Source organism: Mus caroli, unplaced genomic scaffold (assembly GCF_978045245.1).
Source record: "Mus caroli unplaced genomic scaffold, Mus_caroli_1 scaffold_3, whole genome shotgun sequence".
NCBI lineage: Eukaryota > Metazoa > Chordata > Mammalia > Rodentia > Muridae > Mus > Mus caroli.
The window spans coordinates 116,926,975-116,952,962 of record NW_028227258.1 but is presented as its reverse complement, the minus strand read 5'-3'; the positions used below and the strand labels follow the sequence as shown (position 1 = coordinate 116,952,962).

The 25,988-nt window shown below is 37.2% G+C and overlaps 1 long non-coding RNA gene across 1 annotated transcript in view; it reads right to left on the bottom strand.

The window, feature by feature from the left end:
• Positions 1–25,988, bottom strand: part of LOC115030653 (uncharacterized) — an 82,645-nt gene that overhangs the window by 21,602 nt on the left and 35,055 nt on the right. The window contains exons 6-7 of the long non-coding RNA XR_015046629.1: positions 10,996–11,060; positions 10,741–10,837 (exon numbers count right to left, since the gene is read on the bottom strand). This is a non-coding gene — a long non-coding RNA (uncharacterized LOC115030653). The remainder of the gene's footprint in view (positions 1–10,740; positions 10,838–10,995; positions 11,061–25,988) is intronic.

Genomic DNA, 25,988 nt, shown 5'->3' with positions numbered 1-25,988 from the left:
TGTGATTATATTAGATTGAAGTCTTTAGTAAAAATGCTTAAATAGAGCATTCCCTTTTTTTTTAATTAGGTATTTTCCTCATTTACATTTCCAATGCTATCCCAAAAGTCCCCCATATCTACCCCCCCAATCCCCTACCCACCCACTCCCACTTCTTGGCCCTGGCATTCCCCTGTACTGGGGCATATAAAGTTTGCAAGTCCAATGGGCCTCTCTTTCCAGTGATGGCCAACTAGGCCATCTTTTGATACATATGCAGCTAGAGACAAGAGCTCCAGGGTACTGGTTAGTTCATATTGTTGTTCCACCTATAGGGTTGCAGATCCCTTTAGTTCCTTGGGTGCTTTCTCTAGCTCCCCCATTGGGGGCCCTGTGATCCATTCAATAGCTGACTGTGAGCATTCACTTCTGTGTTTGCTAGGCCCCAGCCTAGTCTCACCAGAGACAGCTATATCTGGGTCCTTTCAGCAAAATCTTGCTAGTGTATGCAATGGTGTCAGCGTTTGGAAGCTGATCATAGGATGAATCCTTGGATATGGCAATCACTAGATGGTCCATCCTTTCGTCACAGCACCAAATTTTGTCTCTGTAACTCCTTCCATGGGTGTTTTGTTCCCAATTCTAAGAAAGGGCAAAGTGTCCACACTTTGGTAAGATCTAATCCCAGTTCTTCACAAACTATTCCACAAAATAGAAACAGAAGGTACTCTACCCAACTCATTCTATGAAGCCACAATTACTCTGATACCTAAACCACAAAAAGACCCATCAAAGATAGAGAACTTCAGACCAATTTCCCTTATGAATATTGATGCAAAAATCCTCAATAAAGTTCTTGCTAACCGAATCCAAGAACACATCAAAACAATCATTCATCCTGACCAAGTAGGTTTCATCCCAGGGACGCAGGGATGGTTCAATATATGGAAATCCATTAAGGTAATCCACTATATAAACAAACTCAAAGACAAAAAACACATGATCATCTCGTTAGATGCTGAGAAAGCATTTGACAAAATCCAACACCCATTCATGATAAAAGTCTTAGAAAGATCAGGAATTCAAGGCCCATACCTAAACATGATAAAAGCAATCTACAGCAAACCAGTAGCCAACATCAAAGTAAATGGTGAGAAGCTGGAAGCAATCCCACTAAAATCAGGGACTAGACAAGCGGTCCACTCTCCCTACCTATTCAACATTGTACTTGAAGTCCTAGCCAGAGCAATTAGACAACCAAAGGAGATAAAGGGGATACAAATTGGAAAGGAAGAAGTCAAAATATCACTTTTTGCATATGATATGATAGTATATATAAGTGACCCTAAAAATTCCACCAGAGAACTCCTAAGCCTGATAAACAGCTTCGGTGAAGTAGCTGGATATAAAATTAACTCAAACAAATCAATGGCCTTTCTCTACACAAAGAATAAACAGGCTGAGAAAGAAATTAGGGAAACAACACCCTTCTCAATAGTCACAAATAATATAAAATATTTGGCGTGACTCTAACTAAGGAAGTAAAAGATCTGTATAATAAAAACTTCAAGTCTCTGAAGAAAGAAATTATAGAAGATCTCAGAAGATGGAAAGATCTCCCATGCTCTTGGATTGGCAGGATCAACATTGTAAAAATGGCTATCTTGCCAAAAGCAATCTACAGATTCAATGCAATCCCCATCAAAATTCCAAATCAATTCTTCAACGAATTAGAAAGTGCAATCTGCAAATTCATCTGGAATAACAAAAAACCTAGGATAGCAAAAACTCTTCTCAAAGATAAAAGAACCTCTGGTAGAATCACCATGCCAGACCTAAAGCTGTACTACAGAGGAATTGTGATAAAAACTGCATGGTACTGGTATAGTGACAGACAAGTAGACCAATGGAATAGAATTGAAGACCCAGAGATGAACCCACACACCTATGGTCACTTGATCTTTGACAAGGGAGCTAAAACCATCCAGTGGAAAAAAGACAGCATTTTCAACAAATGGTGCTGGCACAACTGGCTGTTATCATGTAGAAGATTGCGAATTCATCCATTTCTATCTCCTTGTACTAAGGTCAAATCTAAGTGGATTAAGGAACTCCACATAAAACCAGAGACACTGAAACTTACAGAGGAGAAAGTAGGGAAAAGCCTAGAAGATATGGGCACAGGGGAAAAATTCCTGAATAGAACAGCAATGGCTTGTGCTCATAAAATTGCAAAGCATCTGCAAGGCAAAAGACACTGTCAGTAAGACAAAAAGACCACCAACAGATTGGGAAAGGATCTTTACCTATCCCAAATCAGATAGGGGACTAATATCCCATATATATAAAGAACTCGCTCATCCAGCCGGATCAGTGCCGGGGTAGCGGGAGCGCGCAGGGTTGCCTGACACCCGCCAGCTACCCACGACCCCCGCAGCAGGATTTTGGGACTGCTGGTGAGTGGAACACAGCTTCTGCTCCAATCCAATTGTGCGGGACCTGAGACTGCATTAGTTAGGGAAGCAGAAACCGGCCTGAGTAGGGCCACAGGCCTCATCCGGCCGGATCAGCGCCGGGGTAGTGGGAGCGCAGGGTTGCCTGACACCCGCCAGCTACCCACGACCCCCGCCGCAGGATTTTGGGACTGCTGGTGAGTGGAACACAGCTTCTGCTCCAATCCAATTGCGCGGGACCTGAGACTGCATTAGTTAGGGAAGCAGAAACCGGCCTGAGTAGGGCCACAGGCCTCATCCGGCCGGATCAGTGCTGGGGTAGCGGGAGCGCAGGGTTGCCTGACACCGGCCAGCTCCCCACGACCCCCGCCGCAGGATTTTGGGACTGCTGGTGAGTGGAACACAGCTTCTGCTCCAGTCCAATCACGCGGGACCTGAGACTGCTCTGGTTGGGGAGAGAGAAATCCAGCCTACATAGGGCCACAACCCTCTTCCGGTCAGAAAAACACCTGGGCAGCTGGGGCGCAGGGTTGGCTGACACTCACCAGCTACCCACAACACCCACCACAGGATCTTAAGACTTCTGGAGAGTGGAACACAGCTTCTGCTCCAATCCAATTGCACGCGGGACCAGAGACTGCATTAGTTAGGGAAGCAGAAAAACGGCCTGAGTAGGACCACAGGCCTCTTCCAGCTGGACCAGCACCGGGGTACCATCAGCTACCCACGACCCCCGCCGCAGGATTTAGAGACTGCTGGTGAGTGGAACACAGCTTCTGCTCCAATCTTTAAACAGTGACAACGATAACAACTAACCCCAGAGATTACCAGATGGCGAAAGGTAAACGTAATAATCTTACTAACAGAAACCAAGACCACCCACCATCATCAGAACCCAGCACCCCCACTTCGCCCAGTCCAGGGCACCCCAACACACCGGAAAAGTTAGACACGGATTTAAAAGCATATCTCCTGATGATGATAGAGGACTTCAAGAAGGCCGTTAATAACACACTTAAAGAAATGCAGGAGAACACTGCTAAACAGGCAGAAGACAATAAAGAGGAAGCACAAAAATCCCTTAAAGAATTTCAGGAGAACACTGCTAAAGAGTTACAAATCCTTAAAGAAAAACAGGATAACATAATCAAACAGGTAGAAGCCCTTAATGAAAAACAGGAAAACACATCCAAACAGATGATGGAAATGAACAAAACCATACTAGACCTAAAAAGGGAAGTAGACACAATAAAGAAAACCCAAAATGAGGCAACACTGGAGATAGAAACCCTAGGAAAGAAATCTGGAACCATAGATACGAGCATCAGCAACAGAATACAAGAGATGGAAGAGAGAATCTCAGGTGCAGAAGATTCCATAGAGAACATTGGCACAACAATCAAGGAAAATGTAAAATGCAAAAAGATCCTAACTCAAAACATCCAAGAAATACAGGACGCAATGAGAAGACCAAACCTACGGATAATAGGAGTGGATGAGAATGAAGATTTTCAACTCAAAGGACCAGCAAACATCTTCAACAAAATTATAGAAGAAAACTTCCCAAATCTAAAGAAAGAGATGCCCATGAACATACAAGAAGCCTACAGAACTCCAAATAGACTGGACCAGAAAAGAAATACCTCCCGACACATTATAATCAGAGCAACAAATGCTCTAAATAAAGATAGAATACTAAAAGCAGTAAGAGAAAAAGGCCAAGTAACATATAAAGGCAAGCCTATCAGAATTACACCAGATTTTTCACCAGAGACTATGAAAGCCAGAAGATCCTGGACGGATGTTATACAGACACTAAAAGAACACAAATTCCAGCCCAGGCTACTATACCCAGCCAAACTCTCAATTAACATAGATGGAGAAACCAAAGTATTCCACGACAAAACCAAATTCACACATTATCTCTCCACGAATCCAGCCCTTCAAAGGATAATAACAGAAAAAAACCAATACAAGGACAGGAACCACGCCCTAGAAACAACAAGAAGGTAATCCCTCAACAAACCTAAAAGAAGACAGCCACAAGAACAAAATGCCAACTTTAACAACAAAAATAACAGGAAACAACAATTACTTTTCCTTAATATCTCTTAATATCAATGGACTCAACTCCCCGATAAAAAGACATAGACTAACAAACTGGCTACACAAACAAGACCCAACATTTTGCTGCTTACAGGAAACTCATCTCAGAGAAAAGGATAGACACTACCTCAGAATGAAAGGCTGGAAAACAATTTTCCAAGCAAATGGCATGAAGAAACAAGCTGGAGTAGCCATTCTAATATCTGATAAGATTGACTTCCAACCCAAAGTCATTAAAAAAGACAGGGAGGGACACTTCATACTCATCAAAGGTAAAATCCTCCAAGAGGAACTATCAATCCTGAATATCTATGCTCCAAATACAAAGGCAGCCACATTCATTAAAGAAACTTTAGTAAAGCTCAAAGCACACATTGCACCTCATACAATAATAGTGGGAGACTTCAACACACCACTTTCACCAATGGACAGATCATGGAAACAGAAACTAAACAGGGACACAGTGAAACTAAGAGAAATTATGAATCAAATGGATCTGGCAGATATCTACAGAACATTCTATCCTAAAACAAAAGGATATACCTTCTTCTCAGCACCTCATGGTACCTTCTCCAAAATTGACCACATAATTGGTCACAAAGCAGGCCTCAACAGATATAAAAATATTGAAATTGTCCCATGCATCCTATCAGATCACCATGGACTAAGGCTGATCTTCAATAACAAAATAAATAATAGAAAGCCAACCTTCACGTGGAAACTGAACAACACTCTTCTCAATGATACCTTGGTCAAGGAAGGAATAAAGAAAGAAATTAAGGACTTTTTAGAGTTCAATGAAAATGAAGCCACAACATACCCAAACTTATGGGACGCAATGAAAGCATTTCTAAGAGGAAAACTCATAGCTCTGAGTGCCTCCAAAAGGAAACTAGAGAGAGCACACATTAGCAGCTTGACAACACACCTAAAAGCACTAGAACAAAAGGAAGCAAGTTCACCCAAGAGGAGTAGACGGCAGGAAATAATCAAACTCAGGGGTGAAATCAACCAAGTGGAAACAAGAAAAACTATTCAAAGAATCAACCAATCAAGGAGCTGGTTCTTTGAGAAAATCAACAAGATAGATAAACCCTTAGCCAGACTCACTAGAGGGCACAGGGAAAGCATCCTAATTAACAAAATCAGAAATGAAAAAGGAGACATAACAACAGATCCTGAAGACATCCAAAACACCATCAGATCCTTCTACCAAAGGCTATACTCAACAAAAATGGAGAACCTGGATGAAATGGAGAAGTTCCTAGACAGATACCAGGTACCAAAGTTGAATCAAGATCAGGTTAATGATCTAAACAGCCCTATATCCCCCAAAGAAATAGAAGCAGTCATTAATAGTCTCCCAACTAAAAAAAGCCCAGGACCAGATGGGTTTAGTGCAGAGTTCTATCAGACCTTCAAAGAAGATCTAATCCCAGTTCTTCACAAACTATTGCACAAAATAGAAACAGAAGGTACTCTACCCAACTCATTCTATGAAGCCACAATTACTCTGATACCTAAACCACAAAAAGACCCAACAAAGATAGAAAACTTCAGACCAATATCCCTTATGAATATTGATGCAAAAATCCTCAATAAAGTTCTTGCTAACCGAATCCAAGAACACATCAAAACAATCATCCATCCTGACCAAGTAGGTTTCATCCCAGGGATGCAGGGATGGTTCAATATACGGAAATCCATCAACGTAATCCAGTATATAAACAAACTCAAAGACAAAAACCACATGGTCATCTCGTTAGATGCGGAAAAAGCATTTGACAAGATCCAACACCCATTCATGATAAAAGTCTTGGAAAGATCAGGAATTCAAGGCCCATACCTAAACATGATAAAAGCAATCTACAGCAAACCAGTAGCCAACATCAAAGTAAATGGTGAGAAGCTTGAAGCAATCCCTCTAAAATCAGGGACTAGACAAGGCTGTCCACTTTCTCCATACCTATTCAACATTGTACTTGAAGTTCTAGCCAGAGCAATTCGACAACAAAAGGAGATCAAAGGGATACAAATTGGAAAAGATGAAGTCAAAATATCACTTTTTGCAGATGATATGATAGTATATATAAGGGACCCTAAAAATTCCACCAGAGAACTCCTAAGCCTGATAAACAGCTTCGGTGAAGTAGCTGGATATAAAATTAACTCAAACAAATCAATGGCCTTTCTCTACACAAAGAATAAACAGGCTGAGAAAGAAATTAGGGAAACAACACCCTTCTCAATAGTCACAAATAATATAAAATATCTTGGCGTGACTCTAACTAAGGAAGTGAAAGATCTGTATAATAAAAACTTCAAGTCTCTGAAGAAAGAAATTATAGAAGATCTCAGAAGATGGAAAGATCTCCCATGCTCATGGATTGGCAGGATCAACATTGTAAAAATGGCTATCTTGCCAAAAGCAATCTACAGATTCAATGCAATCCCCATCAAAATTCCAAATCAATTCTTCAACGAATTAGAAAGTGCAATCTGCAAATTCATCTGGAATAACAAAAAACCTAGGATAGCAAAAACTCTTCTCAAGGATAAAAGAACCTCTGGTGGAATCACCATGCCGGACCTAAAGCTCTACTACAGAGCAATTGTGATAAAAACTGCATGGTACTGGTATAGTGACAGACAAATAGACCAATGGAATAGAATTGAAGACCCAGAAATGAACCCACACACCTATGGTCACTTGATCTTCGACAAGGGAGCTAAAAACATCCAGTGGAAGAAAGACAGCATTTTCAACAAATGGTGCTGGCACAACTGGTTGTTAACATGTAGAAGAATGCGAATCGATCCATTCCTATCTCCTTGTACTAAGGTCAAGTCTAAGTGGATCAAGGAACTTCACATAAAACCAGAGACACTGAAACTTATAGAGGAGAAAGTGGGGAAAAGCCTTGAAGATATGGGCACAGGGGAAAAATTCCTGAATAGAACAGTAATGGCTTGTGCTGTAAGATCGAGAATTGACAAGTGGGACCTCATGAAACTACAAAGCTTCTGCAAGGCTAAAGACACCATCAATAAGACAAAAAAACCACCAACAGATTGGGAAAGGATCTTCACCTATCCTAAATCAGATAAGGGACTAATATCCAATATATATAAAGAACTCAAGAAGGTGGACTCCAGAAAGTCAAATAAACCCATTAAAAAATGGGGCTCAGAACTGAACAAAGAATTCTCACCTGAGGAATACCGAATGGCAGAGAAGCACCTGAAAAAATGTTCAACATCCTTAATCATCAGGGAAATGCAAATCAAAACAACCCTGAGATTCCACCTCACACCAGTCAGAATGGCTAAGATCAAAAATTCAGGTGACAGCAGATGCTGGCGAGGATGTGGAGAAAGAGGAACACTCCTCCATTGTTGGTGGGATTGCAAGCTTGTACAACCACTCTGGAAATCAGTCTGGCGGTTCCTCAGAAAATTGGACATAGTACTACCGGAGGATCCAGCAATACCTCTCCTGGGCATATATCCAGAAGATGTCCCAACCGGTAAAAAGGACACATGCTCCACTATGTTCATAGCAGCCCTATTTATAATAGCCAGAAGCTGGAAAGAACCCAGATGTCCCTCAACAGAGGAATGGATACAGAAATTATGGTACATTTACACAATGGAGTACTACTCAGCTATTAAAAAGAATGAATTTATGAAATTCCTAGCCAAATGGATGGACCTGGAGGGCATCATCTTGAGTGAAGTAACACAATCACAAAAGAACTCACACAATATGTATTCATTGATAAGTGGATATTAGCCCAAAACTTAAGATACCCAAGATATAAGATACAATTTGATAAACGCATGAAACTCAAGAAGAATGAAGACCAAAGTGTGGACACTGTGCACCTTCTTAGAATTGGGAACAAAACACCCAGGGAAGGAGTTACAGAGACAAAGTTCGTAGCTGTGATGAAAGGATGGACCATTTAGAGACTGCCGTATCCAGGGATCCGTCCCATAATCAGCTTCTAAATGCTGACACCATTGCATACACTAGCAAGTTTTGCTGAAAGGACCCAAATATAGCTGTCTCTTGTGAGATGATGCCGGGGCCTAGCAAACACAGGAGTGGATGTTCACAGTCAGCTATTGGATGTATCACAGGGCTCCCAATGGAGAAGCTAGAGAAAGTACCCAAGGAGCTAAAGGGGTCTGCAACCCTATTGTTGGAACAACATAATGTACTAACCAGAACCCTGGAGCTCTTGTCTCTAGCTGCATATGTATCGAAAGATGGCCTAGTCGGCCATCAATGGAAAGAGAGGCCCATTGGACTTGCAAACTTTATATGCCCCAATATAGGGGAATGCCAGGGCCAAAAGAATGGGAATGGGTGGGTAGGGAAGTGGGGGGCGCTATGGGGGACTTTTGGGATAGTATTGGAAATGTAATTGAGGAAAATATGTAATAAAAAAATTTAAAAAAAAAAAAAAAAAAAAAAGAAGGAAAAAAAAAAAAAAAAAAAAAAAAGAACTCAAGAAGGTGGACTCCATAAAATCAAATACCCCATTAAAAATGGGGTTCAGAATTGAACAAAGAATTCTCACCTGAGGAATACCGAATGGCAGAGAAGCACCTGAAAAAATGTTCAACATCCTTAATCATCAGGGAAATTCAAACCAAAAAAACCCTGAGATTCCACCTCACACCAGTCAGAATAGCTAAGATGAAAAATTCAGGTGACAGCAGATGCTGGCGAGGATGTGGACAAAGAGGAACACTCCTCCATTGTTGGTGGGATTGCAAGCTTGTACAACCACTCTGGAAATCAGTCTGGCGGTTCCTCAGAAAATTGGACATAGTACTACCGGAGGATCCCGCAATACCTCTCCTGGGCATATATCCAGAAGATGTCCCAACAGGTAAGAAGGACACATGCTCCACTATGTTCATAGCAGCCTTATTTATAATAGCCAGAAGCTGGAAAGAACCCAGATGCCCCTCAACAGAGGAATGGATACAGAAAATGTGGTACATTTACACAATGAAATACTACTCATCTATTAAAAAGAATGAATTTATGAAATTCCTGGGTAAATGGATGGACCTGGAGGGCATCATCCTGAGTGAGGTAACCCAATCACAAAGGAACTCACACAATATGTACTCACTGATAAGTGGATATTAGTCCAGAAACTTAGGATACCCAAGATATAAGATACAATTTGCCAAACACATGAAACTGAAGAAGAGCATTCTGTTCTAAATCAGCCTCGCTGCCATGGGATCTTTATTTGATATCCACATTGCCAATCATGTGTAATTGCAAATATCTGCATGGGGGATTTGCTACACTTCGCAGTGTTTGAGCAGAAGATGCTTACTATATCTGCTGATGGCAGTGTATCTTAGAAGAATAAAAGCTATATGTACATATGCCTATATTATAAGGTGCTGTACTAGAACAATAACCTGGTCATGCTGCATGACTTGGTCACATTGTGTAGGTTCTAAATATTTACAGTTAGTACTTTAGGATTTTTTTTTCCAGTGATGAAGGTTGTTCTGAATTTCTAATTTGAAATTCACATCTGTTGAAGTTAAAGTCCACTTCATATGATTTCACAGAAACCCATACAAAATACATATAATTTCATCCTAGTTGTTATATGTTACTCCCAAATGACTAGAAATACAGTGTAATCATAAAGCAGCTTAGACACTGTATTAGATAAGAAACAGTGACATAGAAGAAAGTCTTGTTTGTTTAGTAGAAATACAAACTTTTTCCTAAATATTTTATCTATATTTTGCTGAATATGCAAATATAGGGAAAAAGACACATGGGTCAATTCTCATTCTAGGTTAAAACACACCTAAAATATTGTAGGACTGGAAAAGCTCATACCGGTAAGCATCTGGATCCAATATTGATATCTGAAATCTTGGAAAGTTTTTACCCTGCTCTGATCTCAAAAACCACCAGGGAAGGGGGTGCTATAAACTGAGAAAACAGACAACGTTTATTTAAAAAACTCTCTTTTTGCCCCTCAAACCTTCATTGTTAAATTCTATATAGAGAAAGTAATGATGATTTTATACAATATCGTATTCATATACAACTAGAATATACCCACAATAGAAAGAGAATTGAGTGGAAGCTAAAACACACTGAGAATTTTGGCTAGCTCCACATATAGAACCATAGGTAAAAGCTACTAACCTGAACCAAAGTGCTGGATCCACAAGTGATAAGAGACTTCATGCTATCTTATCAAAATGATGAGGATTGTGTGTGGACTAGCGTGAGAAGGACAATCCTGTGAGACATAAATATTTGCTGAAATTATTTCCAAGAACACTTTCATTCCCAAATTCTCACAGTTGATACTAAAGAGAAGATGATATTCTAGGTAGAAATGCAAGTCCTTAGAAATAATACAAGAGAATGCTCTATAACAACGCCTACATTTCTTACCAGAGCTGTGGCATAAATGGAAGAAATGCGCTTTCCAATCGGCATCCTCTAAGTATTCTGTGTCACTTAAACAAAACAAAACAAAACAAACCTGAGATTAATAAAAATATTAGGAAATAATCCCCTCTCCTATGTTTTTTCACAAAAACACATGTCTGTATATTACTGGGATATGCTATTCAAGGTATATGAAACACAATCTACTGTAAAAGAAGCTCTCCAGGAAGCCTCAAAGGGTGCTTTGAGCCACAAGGGGTCAAAAGCAGTCATCAAACAGAGACAAAAAGATGCAAAAGTCAGTAGAGAAACTTAACATTTCTTTATCATACAACTATATCACAGTTTCAAATGATATTTACTAATGATGAATTATATGAATTCCACATACAAATCCTTTGAGAACAAAGGGAATTGTATTTATTTTTCCATCTGTATCTTCCCATGTCGTTGTCTTGTTGCTCTAGGTAAACCTACCAGTATACTCTTAGGTAGAAGCTCCGAAGGAAGAGGTACCTTCTTCTTTCTGGTCTTAAGGAACAAAATACAGGGACTTATTAAATTGGATGAATGCTCTAAGATTTGTTTTTAATGTTTCTGATCCAGGTATGGATATAGCTTCTATCCCAAGTTTCTTGAGAGATTCTGTAGTGAATATATGTTGAATTTGTCTACAATTTTGGTCTTGTATGAACATAAATACTTAAATGTTCTTAAATCTTGAGTGATGAAGTAGTATTGATTTTCTGAAATTATTCCTACTTGATTATGGCATAGAATTTTCTTTGTATATAGACACATTTTCAGTATTTTTAAAAGGCTATCATGAAATAATAATGATTATGGTATAAATAAATAAAGACCTACTACCATTACTTTTACATATACTGAATGATTATTCATACATATTTCTAGCCATTACATATGACATTTTCGAAATATACAATTAAGCAAGTTTATATATATAGTCAACATAAAAATATGGTTTTCTTCTCATTAACATAATAAGTCAGATTTCTGTTTGTAGAAAATTTTAATCCCAATCCAGGGTTTCTATTCCACCTTTGATCACTCTTTCCCAGCCTAAAAACACATAACATTTATTGTTTACAATAAGCCTTAAAAAGCACAAGAGCTGGGCATATGCTATTAGAATCTACTTTCCTATCAATGACTCCAAGTAATTATTTATTATGTTTCCTTTGGGCTGTTCTTAATTCCAATTGGCTAGCCTGCAGGGCCGTGTTTTCTTGAATCCTAACCCATGGTGTCTTTCTCTTCTCTTCACCCTTTTCTCCCTTTGTGGCTTATCTAGGACCCTACACCCCACCTATGTCTCTTATGACCAAATATTGGCTGCCAGCCTCTTTGTTTACCAATCAGAAATAACTTGTGGGGGGCAAGGTCACATAGAGTTGCTTGGGTCTACCTGAGGACTCTCCTGTCTCGGAGCCAACCAGATCTTGAGAGTTAGCACCTAGCATCGTAAAACATATCAACAGACCAAACCTCAACAGACTTCCATTTTCTTGGTCTTAAAATAAAGGCTGAATGAGAAGTCCACTCTTAAAGGATTGAAAATATAAAAAAAGAAAACTATAGGAAGAAATTGTTTAACATCAATAATATCTTAACATAAGAAAATATTACTTAAAAAATAAGACTATGCCCAGGCATGGTGGTACACACCTTTAATCCCAGCACTTGGGAGGCAGAGGCAGGCGGATTTCTGAGTTCGAGGCGAGCCTGATCTACAAAGTGAGTTCACCCAGGGCTATACAGAGAAACCCTGTCTTGGAAAAAAAAAGACTATTATTATAAAAAATGATTTTAAATATCTTCATTTATCTAGTATCTCAGGATATCATTAAATATAAATTTTAAAACTACTTTAAATACAAAGTGTTACGTACCTTCCTTTTTGTGATATTTAAAGTATATACAAATCTAGAATTTAATAACACTGAGCAAATCTAGATGGAATTTGATTTCACGACATTAAAATATAAGCAACAAGTCAATTTATCCTTAAAACCAATAATGATGGAGTATCATAATACATTAATGAAACAGTAAGTTAAAAATGACTACAATATTTTTGGCCATTTCTCCTCAAAATACGTGATCTATTTCCCTTTCTGTTGAGTCTAGTCTCGATGTACAACTTTTCTTACCAATATAATACACAGTTTGATACTAACAATCAATAAATAAAGCAGTCTTAAAAGATTTGCATTTCTTGCTGGCTTGTGTTAAGGATGTTTCCACTAGACATATATAAGAACATTTAAAATCAAGCGGGGGTGCTATCTGGAGGATGCCTCAATTGCTTGTGTTGGCAGTGCCATCTATGAATCGAGTCAACAAAAGTCAGCCACTAACTACTAGCCATGTTGAAAGAGCCACTTTAGGTGTCTCTGTCTAGTTAAGAAGCTTCCCAACCGTGGTCGCCATTGGTACTACAAGAAGAAGCTCAAACCTGTTTCGTCTAGTTAATACTCTAAACACATTCAGACTCAGAGAGGAAATAGATATGTTGCTGTTTAAAACTCCTTAAGTTCAGGACTGGTTTTCAATAAAGAAGGAAAAGTAGAAACAGAGGGGGAAACTTCATTTTGATTGTAAGTGGACAGTGACTCTGGACTGCTACTGCTTTTGATCCTTTGTCTAATGGAAGGTCCATGACCTTTAACAATTTACAATTCACCCTTTGTCCCAGAGTCTTGGTTTCTATAGAAATGACTTCATGGAGTGGTTGTGGGAATTGAACAGTGCTTGCTATGCTTTTTCTTGGAAACTAGAGTTGAGGAAAAGTTCAATGAATGGAGCTGTTGTAGTATTGGTGCTCTTGAGAGAGTTCTTAAATTGCTCTGTGTTTATATTTCATGAAGCTTTAGTCTGCAGAGGGCTTGGGGTGTTGAACAGTAAATGGAGGTGAATAAACCACTTAAGGCCAGAGCTAGCCCAGTGAATACATTTTAAAGGATAGACTAGAACTATCCCAAGAGCAATAAATACATTTTAAAGAATAGTATCTATGTAATAGTAATTTTTTTGGAAAATAAAGTAGTTTTTAACTGAGTAACATTTGAACAATTTTTTTTACAAATTATTTTTTATACAAAATATTTAACATCTTCCTATCTTTCAGACAGGTTTAAAGTAATATGTTTATCATTATGTTCTTATGCAGCTAGAATACCTAAAATTAGTTACCTATTCTTGAAAACAGTGCAATTGCAATTAATATTGCTGTTTGCCAAGTAAAAATTATTGATTAACCCATTTACCATAAAACTGAAGTAGCTTCATTCAAGAAACACTATATCAATCACAGAAGTCATAGATGTGTCTCAATCATATTTCATTATATGCCTCATTTTGGTCTTCATTACTGAACTTAGAGTTTAGCTTCGGATAAGAACTCTCATTTGTACCAGACAGCCTTAAAGATGCTTCCCCACTTAATTATATGTTACAAATTTCCTGATGGTATTCTCAAGCCAGCTCTCAATTTGACTTCTTATTCTGAATGGCTTTTCAATGCCCTTAAGGGAAAATTAACTCTGGATTGATAGTGATAGTTAGTATCTATTTATGTTATCCTAACAATAAGTATTTTTATCTTTATGTTGGACCAATTACATCTCCTAAACTACCAATTTCACTTGCCAGAAGTCAAAGTCTTAATTTCCTCAGCATTGACTCTTCCTAACTCAGCAGGATATGTCTCCTCTTGCAAGCCTCTGTCATAGACTGATTTTGTTTAAGAGAGAACTGCAGTCATTCTGACATGCAGCCCAATGTCTGCTATTCCTGCCACTGCTTCTTATTAATGGGTACATAACATCAAGTGGGCATATTGCTTGATCTTATCCCTGCAGATGAGAGGTCTCTTATTCTTGACTAGTTTTTTTAGGATTTGTGACATCAATATAAGGCAAACATTCACAACTTAATGGAAAAGAACCAAAATGAAATTAATTAGGAAAAAATGCGCACCTGAAAAGAAATAAATATGTTGAAATTACAGACCATTTCCTAGAGTTAATATTTCATTTATTATATAAAGTATATTGGATATATAGCAATTTTTTTAAGTCCCGTAAGTTTACTAAAACCTAAAAACACACAACCAAACAACCAAAAAACCCCCACCCAAACCAAAGCAACCAACCAGCCAAACAAACAAACACACACAAAAATGGCAAGGGAGCCGGGCGTGGTGGCGCACGCCTTTAATCCCAGCACTTGGGAGGCAGAGGCAGGCGGATTTCTGAGTTCGAGACCAGCCTGGTCTTCAAAGTAAGTTCCAGGACAGCCAGGACTATACAGAGAAACCCTGTCTCGAAAAACCAAAAAAAAGAAAAGAAAAAAAACTGAAAAATTAGAAAATAAACAAAAATGGCAAGGGAAGTGGCTGCTGGGCCTGAGACGGGGATGTTCATGGCACCAGACGTGGCTACAAGGTCTGCCAGGATTGTTTGTTGCTACAAGGTTGGGGGACAGTGATTGTCCTGTTGGAGAAGGGACGGTCATCTGAGTCAGGCCCTTTACTTCTGGATTATGCTCAGTTTTGATATGTTCCGGATCTTGTCTAACAGGCCAGAGATAAAGGCCGTAACAGTCAGCTAATAGCTCTTTGACTCTAGCAAGCCAGGTATTCTCACTTTTCTCATCCTCCTCTCTCTCAAGCTCTGGGATTTCCTCTTCCTGGCAGAAGACACTCCCAGCAGAGTGTTCTGAGATCTCATCCTCCAGGTTGAGGTGCTTCCTGAGTGCCTAGCTATCTTGCCTGTCCCCTGTCACCCTCTCCAGTGGTGTTTCTTTGTAAAATTTAGTTTAGCAAGGACCTTAACTGCCTCTAAAACATCATATCTGAGCACTTAGGAATCTGACTTGTTCATTCTTTCTCCACAACTCCTTAATGGCAGCAATCCACCACTCCTACCTCCATCAAAAACAAAACAAAACAGAACAAACAAACAAACAAAAAATTTGCTAGACTGGTTTACATAGACCTCTCTAGGCCTTCAGTCTTTCTTTCTTTCTTTCTTTCTTTCTTTCTTTCTTTCTTTCTTTCTTTCTTGTTTGTTTGTTTGTTTGTTTGTTTGGTTTTTTTTCGAGACAGGGTTTCTCTGTTATAGCCATGGCTGACCTTGAGTGTACATTGAAACAATCTTATTAGCTCATGAGGTAGGAAATAGAATGAGCAAAAAGGAAAGGATCTGCTCTCAAAATCCCACTTCATAGCATGTCACAGAAGACCAAGAACCCTCAGTTATCTCCTACCACCAGAAGTTTGTACTACCTTGAACTTTGGGGACAAGACCCATGAGTCATAGGGAATAGCTTTGAGTAAACCCACGTAGTTTATTTCCTGATGCTGTGATAAAATACCATCCAGAAGCAAGTAGGGAAGTAATAGGTTTATTTTGGCTCATGATTCCAGGTTACAGGGTAGGCAAGGTGGCAGCAACTCAAAAGAATCTAGCCTTGTCACCCATGCCACAAAAAGCAGAGAGCAGTCATTCCAGCAGTTAGCTAGATTTCTTATTTTTATCCACTCCAGAACTCTAAGAACAAATAAGAATTGAACCAAACAAGCAGAGACACAGGCATGAGCAAAGAAATCCCATAAGAACACAAAAATAGACATCACCAATATATAAACAAAAGGAACGGTAAGGTTAAAAATGAAACAAATACACAGACAAAGCATTATGAGACAAAAACAAAACTGTAACTCCAAACATACCATTGAGTTTTCTTGTATTGGCCACATCTTTAAAAGTAATTCAGTGTGGAAATATTATTATTATTATTATTATTATTATTATTATTATTATTATGTGACTAGGGCCATTCCTGTACTACTGTCTAAAGAATTGCTAACTACTCAGTATCTGATTGAGAAATACATTTTTAAGGGGCAATATAAATATTTTTCAGAACATTATTGCAGTGAAAAGACAATGAGTATTCAAACTTAATTCAGAGTACTTTAATTAGTTTTAAAATGAGAACAAGTTTATAATTACTAATATGGCATGACTGTGAAGCAATCAGCAGCCAATAAGATCTATTATAAAAATGCATAATTGAAAAGCAATAACACATTATATTTAATCATGTTTAGTAATATATCAGCTATGATTACTGCTTTTGTATATTCATATCTGGCTGCAATACATAAATCCAATTAAAGTCAAGAAGGTCCCGTTCTTCTTTGATCTTTTGTATGAATCTTATAGAGCCATGGGCATGGAGCCGTTTTTCCATCTTCTGATGTTTCCTTCAATTTCTATCTTAAGTGTCTTAAAGTTTTTGTTTTACAAGACTTTCACTGACTTGGCTAGAGTTCTTTCAATTGTTGTTGGTAGTGGTGGGTTGTTTGGTTGTTTGGTTGGTTGGTTTTTTTAGGCTATTGTAAAAAATACTCTTTCTCTGACTTAAGGAGACTGTTAGACTATCCTACGTTAATCTTGAATCCTGCTACTTTGTTGAAAGTGCATGTTAGCATTACAAGGTTTTTCAATGGATATATATATATATATATATATATATATATATATGTATATATATATATACATACATATACATATTTCAAATGAAGATACTTTCTTTGATTTCTTCGTTTCTAATTATCACTTCCTTGAGCCCTTTCACATTGTCTTACTTCTCTAGCTAAGATGGAAATTATTATACTAAATAATGTAAAGGTACTCCACCAATAGTCTGAGTTACTTTTTCATTGTTTTTAATATTGTGATGACCAGCATTTCTTCTTTATCCTTAACGTAGAACATGCCATTGCATGTATGATTGAATATATAACTTAGAACTCAAGGGAACCACTTAACTTTTAAATTATTACAAACATGTTAAACAATCCATAGATCCTACCCAGTAACTGAGTTTTTTGTTTTTTGGTTTTTGGTTTTTGGTTTTTGGTTTGTTTTTTTTGTTTTGTTTTTTTTGTCCATCCAATGTTTGTATGTGTGTGCATGCCTGTGCATGTGCACACACACACACACACACACAAAGGGCTTGAATTTTAATAACAAGAGCACTACTTGTCAATGAGCTACTTACAAATTACCCTGAAAGGAAGTAAATGACTCAGAGGACTAGTAGTCACTACAAATGAAAATAGACTCAAAATGAAGTTTTTGTAATCTCTATAAAGTTAATCGTGGCCATTTTCCTCTTTACAACTCTATCCACATATTTAATCAAAATAATGTAGCTGATAGATGTCCTCCACAGAAGTAAAACAAGGTGATGAACCACGATCAAGTTGTTCCTAACAAACATAATAAATGAAGAATTAAGAATTTTAGAAAGAGACAGACAGAGTAGTATTATTGCAGAGAGACTAAGTCTTGGGGTATTGCCTGTTTGTTTTTACAAGTTTGAGTATTGTTAAAATTTCAGAATTATTTTAAACTGTTTGATACACAAATACACAACCTAATGTATTGGTCCTTCCAAGCACAATAATGCAACATACAAACTCTGTGGGATCTGAATTTAATTACTAATTTTATCCAATTCAGAATCTAAATTGAAAGAAGCCCTGACTCTGATTATATAGTGATGCAAATTAGCTTGCCACGATTATGAGAAAATATATGCTAATCTATAGGAAAAGACTGATGCACTGAACATACTACTTTAATGAGTTTTGTATGAAATAATAAATAGTTAATATGACAAGAAAAATTTCTGGTATGTTTCCTCAAATTTCCACAAAAGTGTCCATGAAGAGTGAGAGACATCAAATGAAAATTTCCTTGTCAAATAACAGCATTGCCACTGTATGATGATTATATTAACTATAATACCTACATATTAAAAAAATAATTTTAAAAGATTGCTGCTGGTTAATTCAAATTTTATCAGTAGTTCTATTTTGAAGTTGGAAGCCAGCCGGTGGTTGTTATCACTCCTGACATTTGCATTGCCAAGAAAATCTACAAATTTTTTAAATAGAAATAACAACAACAATAACCAAAAAAAAGGTATGCCAAACTTGAAGAGGAATTGAGGGTTTTTAAAACACATCAATATCTTCACACTACTGAAATATATCAAGATAGTTAAATATAGATTAGGAAAAAATTCCCCAATTTTATAAAATAGGTAAATAGTTTAATGAACATTAGTCTACATCTTCTGAATATGTACTGAAAAACTCTGTCACCAGCAGGTTGGTTTTCCCTCTGGTGGGTTGAGTGGTATTTCTTCAAATCATAGTAAATGTAGTTGTGTATTTAAGGATGTCAGAAAACAGCAACTTGAAAATATTAATAGAGTAGAAAATTCTTGACACAGCAGCTTCCCTGTCAAGGACCTAGGATGCCAACATTCTAATTTGCTTGTTATCCATGGCCAGTGACACAAGTTAAGCATAGGCACAGAAGTAGAGAAGTCTCAAACGTTCAGTAATATTCAACAGCATAACAAATCTTGGAACGTAAGCACTCATGCTAAGGAGAGGAGATACAGCCCTTCACCATGGCTATGGCCACCTAAAAATGAAAAGCATATTTACGTCAAGTCAAGAGAAAAAATATTGCTAAAATATCCCCAAGTTAAACACGTGTACTAATACAAATAGTGCTAATTATAACCTGAAAAATAACTGTTCTTAAAAAAGATGCAAAATAATGAATTCATGGAAAGTAGAGAAATGGAATTTGTATTTGGAAATTTTTATCTTATTTCCTGAACTGAAATGTTAATTCTGAATTTCTGAGGCTAGAAAATGAATAAGGAGAATTCCATGATACAATCCATATATTATATATTGGAACAAGTAGAAACTTCTCTTCCTTCAAGCTATACAATACTTAACTCTGTGTTCTGAATTCTGTATGTAGAAATATAAAGAAAAATAAATAGTTCTAGGGTACTGAGTCAAACTTAGTACCTATGACATACTGTATATATACAGTAGCAGTTAATACTAAAGAAGTTGCAGCTGATTCAAATACATTAGTGTGCATATACTGGACTTTGGATTACATGGGTTTTTTTTTCAGCACTAAGAAATGAAACTTTTTATGAACAATTCTAGGTTTAAAGTAGAGTTATTATTCCTCTCAGTGCCTTACTAAAGAACATGCATTGATATTCAGTGAACATTCCTAGTTTATTAAAATCTTGTTTAGTATATTAAAATCCTTAGAGAAGGGCATCAATATTTTATCTATGGTCTTCAGTCCTTGAGTTCTAAAACTCAAATCATAAAGAACAGGAAAGCTCATACTCTTTTTCACAAAAAAAAAAAAAAAAAAAAAAAGAATTAAGACACAGTAAGTGTAATGCTACTTAAAATACTTTAACCATACTTCTTAGCCTCCTAGATGAAACATTTATAGAGGTCATATTATATGATGATCACTATTCTTGGTACTTGAACCTCATTACACCAAGGCTGTGCTATTTAGAATTGAGGAAGGGAGTGAATCCCCGTAGGTATGCATCTGGACTTGTGAATGGGGCTCTGTAGAGAGTAAAGAAAGCTCTGAGTACTGAAGTTCTGAGTGAATGTGCATTGTTGGCATAGGCGTGGCCGCATCAAGGATTCTAATGCCTCAGTCCTAAGGGAGTGGAAGTCTTACCAGGGTAAAACTCGAGAGAAATAGGAAAGGTTTTCCTTGAGAGTGCCAGTATGTATGCTTATGAATAATGATTAGTGGATACAAAAGACGGCAAGCACAGTGTCCTCCTTCAGGATGTTTACCGTTTAAGACTGCTTACCTGCAGACATCCTCTACCCAGAGTAGCTAATCTATAGAAGTAACTTTAATTGTCATGAGTAACTGTCATCTCCCAGGCTTACTCTCTCTGTTTGCTAATCTAGGCTTAGTTCTAGAAGGTTTTAGCCTCTGTACAATCTTACCTAGCCTAGCCCTAGAACGTTTTCAGCCTCTGAGACTTATTGCTGAATAAGTTCACCCTTTATTCTCCTTTCTTGCCTCTGGCTGGCCTATTCAACTCAGCTGTTCTGGCTCAAACTCCTCTCCAAGCTGGCTTATTCAAGTCTAGCTTTTCTCTTAGCCTCGGAATTGCTGTGCTTGGCCTCAAATTAACTCGAGCACTCCTTAATACTCTTCTGGCTCCTTCTTATTCTCTTGCTCATTCTGTCTTTATATGTGTCTATTTGTTCTCTCTACCATCCTTTTCTTTAAAAATTCTCCCAGGTCAAACTGTGTCCTTCTCCCTCTGTGCTGTTCCACTCTTCCTCTCAACTCTACTGTCCTGCTCTCCACGAACTCTACTGTATTCCTTCTGTAGTCTTCGCCCGGTACAATCTAAAACTCCCATAAGTGGTTTCCCTTTCTTCTCTCTTCTCCTGAAACTTGGGTATAATCTTTTTTGTTCAAATTTTTCTCTGATTCGTGATTTTTCTGCCACTTAGTTAGAGATCACTTTCCAATATGGGTGTTTTCTTCTACAAACTAACTTTTCCTTCACTGTTTGGGATGAAAGGTGAATACTAAGGCTATGTCTGTATTCCAGGCATGGGGATTAAAAGGTGTGTGCTAACAACTGAGCCACATCCTAATGAGAAACAAGTTAAAATATCCTATAACAGTAACCCTTGGTCCTGTGCACTGTATATAAATATACTGAGGTTCTGTCTTGCCTATGTAACCAACTGCAACTGAGCCTGGCTTAAATGTGTGTCTGTATGTCTGTCCTGTCAATATCTAGCCAGGGTTCCAAGACCCAAGCCATTCATTATGAGGAAGAGTTAAAATACAAAACAAAGCAAAACATGTGTGTCCAGTGCATATATGACTGGATATTTTAGCACAACTCAGTGTTATAGTTTTTTTCTTTATCTCTCAGACCTGTACTTTCTCCTGCCTTTCCAAGAAGACAGAAATGTTTCCTACACTCCAAGAACTCAGAATAGTCCTAATGCAAGAAATAAATTGAAAAAAAAAAAAGCTTACCAGTAATTTGAATTTTGTAAATCTTACTTTTCAGGAAAATGGCTTTTGCAGTAAAATTACTTGGAAATGTGGAAAGCAGGAAACATGTTGAAAAATGTTTTTAAATCAGTTTTCCCCACATAGATAGAGGCCTAAAGCTATTAACACAACCAGTGACAGGAGAAAGACCAAAGTCTTCTAAAAATGACTGTGGACAGGTATATTACTATGTCCAGTAGAGACCCTAGCACTCAAGTTGGTATAAGAGCAGGTGACAAATGCCCAACAAGTACAGGAGCAGACATTAGAAATATCAGGAAGAACATCAGCAGACAAGAGCACTCATCAGAAAGTCATACCCCATTGCTAGAGCAATAAGAATTTTCCCAAACTCTGGAAAGAAATCAGCATCAGGGAAGAATGCCTAATAAGGTAGACATGTGTTTTCCAGTGAATTTGAATATCTAAAGCTTACAGTAAAAATAACTTTCGTTCAAAGAGAATAGAGTACTATTTTGTAGACATCTTGCCTTGCAGGTCATAATTAATATCTGTTTGGCTGTGAAAAAAACAAAATTATGTGTGAAGCACATCAGAGGGAAAATAAACGAATGACTAATGTGTCACAGGGAAGGTGACATTTGAGTCAATGTTTAGAGATAAATAACAGCAAACACAGCAGCAGGAGGAACATTGCAAAGCAGGAGGTAACACTAATATAATTATTTGGCCTGGGTTTTATCAGCAGTTCACCAGTGTAGTGTAGAAATATGGAAATTCCCAAGCAACTGTAGATGCAAAGCTGAGAAGTACATGCAAATACATTGGAGGGGAAGGTCAATGGTACCCAACTGCCAAGGGACCAAAAGCATGGTCCAAATAGTTCTATGGTTTTTGTTTTCTGTCAGAAAGACCATGATATTAAAGTCTTACTGATTTTTTAAATACATGTTTCTTAGCCTATTTTTAGTTTTTCTATCATAAGAACTTAACAGAAAGTTTCAGAGCTACATTATAGAATCCCTCCTTCTCTCAAGTCAACTGTACAACATTGTCTGAAATCGAAAACAGCATCGGTTATAAGACTTTCCAATTGTGAAATTGGTACTACTTTTCACAATATTCATACAAACCTTCCATAAATAAAGGTTGAAGATGTTTATTTTAATTTCTATGTTGTTAGTTTAATAAGGTCTAAGTGTACAGGCTCCATGTTTTGTAATCCTTAAATAAGTCCCATCAAAAAGTACAGAACGTGAACAACTAGTCATAACCCACAAGAATTAGAGGGGCTTCATAGAGGGTTGAAATAGATTTAAGATGAGAGGTTGTGGCTAATAGTATGCTTTGTTAGCATGTGTGAATCTCTGGGTTTGATTACAAGTACCACACAAAACTTGGGATGCACATGCAGGAAGATCAGGATAAAGTCATACGTGGTTACACATTAAACTGGAAGGCAACCCACACTAGCAATCTTGTCTCAATAAGTAACAATAAATAAAAAAATATAAATATAAATGTAAAATGGAGCCTATATGGCATAAGCAATATTATTTTAAGACCTATAAAATAATAAAGTGGTTAGGAGCATTAGCAGTTTATCACACTATTATTATATTTTGTTTTATTTGTTTTAGTTTGCTTTTCGACTGACTGCTAGTAACCTTGTTGAATAAGAAGTCAACATGCAAGTACTACTTTATGGGTAAATGTTAGGTTGGGTGTCATAAGGCATTCATATAAGCAACAAAGCATCTCGTATCTAGTGTGCAGAAATGTAATCTCATCAAATTAAGATGAGCAAAAACAAACAAACAAACAAACACATTAGCATAATTACCCTATTCTCAACGATTTGGGAAAATCAAATATAAAGACAAATGATATTTATATGTTTCATATCATTGTAATATTCATATAATTGCTCAGTCAACTGAAAATTTTACAATGAATAACACTAAATTTGGAGATGATAGTAACTGCTGATAATGTTTATTACATAAGGGATTGGTTACTTTTCTCAAGGATGTAACCAAATATCTGGTAACAATTTACATTGGGAAGATTTAAGCTGTATATAATGGATAACAAGTCATGGTACTAGAGCAGTTCTTGGCAGTGGCAGCAAGAGCTATGGACCAAGAAGCAAAGATGTAAGTGTGGATAAGTCAGACTATAAACCACAAGCACCTTATGTCTAGTGGTACATGCTCAATTAGATCCTACCTCTTAAAGTTTTTTTAATCCCCTCAAATAATTCCCTTTTGGAGACCAAGTATTCAAATACATGAACCTGAGGATCATGGATTACATTTTGCATTCAAATCCTAACACTGTAGCCTTAGCCCTATAGTTTCATGGACATCTCTTAAAGCAAAAATCCATACAACTTAACAGTTTCAACACATTTTAATCTATGAAATCTCTTCTAATATTCAAGACAATATGTTATGTGTGGTCTCCCATAAAATCAAAACAACAAGCTTACATACAATAGCATGAGGCATTTATTCACTTTCCTAAAGGGACAAATGTAGTGAAGCTATTGAACAGAAAAATCATATATGAACAATATTTAACTCCAGAAGGATGAAGACTAAACCTTGATATCCCGTGTCCAACATACAGAGTTGCTGGTGACATCTTCTGGGTTCTAAAAGACTTGTGTGGCCCTACCTCTCCAATACTGACACTTCAAACACATTTGACCTCTCACTTGAATTATGTGAATATGCCATAGAAAACACTGTCTTTCAAAAAAGACGTGCATGTGCATTAAAATCAAAGGTAACCCCTGCATTCACAGGTTACAAAGGGAATAATATGACACATTTATTGCCAGTTGAACCTAACATTTGCCTGTGCCATTTATTATCATTCTAACAGAGTTTCAATTAGAATGAATTTTACAACATACCATAGGGAGAAACTTTCTTTAGCTACTGTTCATAAAATACAAAGAAGCATAGAAAACATGGAGTTTCCCTTTTAAAACTTATTTTAATTTCAGCATGTTTCTTATTTGCTTTGTATTTGTCTGTATTCACTGACATGCTTCTCTCCATATAAGAACTTAGTAATAATGTATCCCTAAAGTTCAATATCAGAAAACATAAAAGTTTGCAACAATAATCTAACAATCTCTCAGTTCTTTTAACGTTTATGAAAGACTCTTTGGTTGACAGGAGACAGTTTTGAGTTTTAAAGAACCTTGTAGAGCCATCTCGGGAATAGAGACTCCCTGGAGATGAAAGACAGGTATGGGCATGAAAGCCATGAATACATATTCAATTTAAAGCAAATTAGGTATATAAAATATACTACACAACGTAACATGATATTATGATTTTCTAAGGCATGTAGGCAGTGGGAATTTTCTTCTTTGTAACTGTGAATCACTACCTTTTTTATAAATATATCATATCACAAACCTTGAATGACACAGAAAATTCTGAAAACTGTTACAAAATTCTGTTCTAAGGAGTTATTACATGTTTCTTTTCTGACACATACACTGACTTTAAACTGTGATTGGCAGGCAGCCTAGAAGAGACTGTAAGGTATCAACTACAAATAATTTCTTTTCTGCCATAATAGAATTGCCATTTGTAACAAAGTCCCCTTACACTGTAGACTCTCTTACCACTAGACAAGAGAAATAGGTAACTATTTAACTTAGTGTACATCTAAATTAGTTCAAGTGTTTGAAGCAAAAGGAGGGTGTGTCACTCCAAACCTGTACTTTTGTGTTCACAATCTCTATTCTTCCTGGGATATTGTTCACTTGGTATTTCTAGCTTAGATTTTGGGAAAATGTATATATGTGTATGTGGATTAATAGATATAGATATTAATCTACTTTTTATACTTGTATGTGTGGGCTTCTTGCTATAGCCACTATCAAAATCTAATCCATCTGAGAGAAACAGTTTCTTATCCTTACATTAGATTCTCTCAAAACAACTGTTGCGGCCTGCCCGCAGTCCACAACACAAACGGTTCAACTGAGAATGGCAGTTTGAGCTGAAAAGAGAGGAATCTAGA